Below are 561 nucleotides of genomic sequence, written 5' to 3' on the forward strand. Positions count from 1 at the left end.
GATGGCGCAGCGTCGCTGGGGGTGACGGCGCTGGAAGCCCCCTCCGGTGCAAGGGGAGCAGAGGGATTCTCCCTCGGGAGCGCTCGCGGTCACAGCAGGGACCAGGGAACCGGCTCCTCTGTGCTGTTGGTGCTGGAGAGCTGGAGCCGGCTGGGAAAAGGCTCCTGAGCTGCTCTCCAAGAGGCAGCGCAGCCCTGGGGACGTGCCTGTGCTCGCTGTGAGGACAGGGACCAGCTCCCATCTGGGGAGTTTCCTGGCTGGAAGCAGGATGTGGTGGATCTGCTCTCTGGAAGGATGAAGAACCTCGATCATCCCGGGCTCAGGAAGCCCATCAGGAAGGGGAGAAGAGCCTCCTGCAGGCAGAAGCCCTTTCCAGGATCTCCATCGCTTCATTCCCTGCAGAAAAGGAGAAGCACAGGGGAGCAAGGGGAGCTCTGAGCACGGGGACCACAGCAGGGCCAGCGCATCCCCGGGATGCTGTGGTGGGAGCAGAGCTCCGGTCCATGCACAGATGGGCTGCGCCCACACCGGTGGCTTTGGGGATGATGTTCGTTGTAAATA

Source organism: Nestor notabilis, unplaced genomic scaffold, assembly GCF_000696875.1.
Source record: "Nestor notabilis isolate BGI_N333 unplaced genomic scaffold, ASM69687v1 scaffold14860, whole genome shotgun sequence".
Lineage (NCBI taxonomy): Eukaryota > Metazoa > Chordata > Aves > Psittaciformes > Psittacidae > Nestor > Nestor notabilis.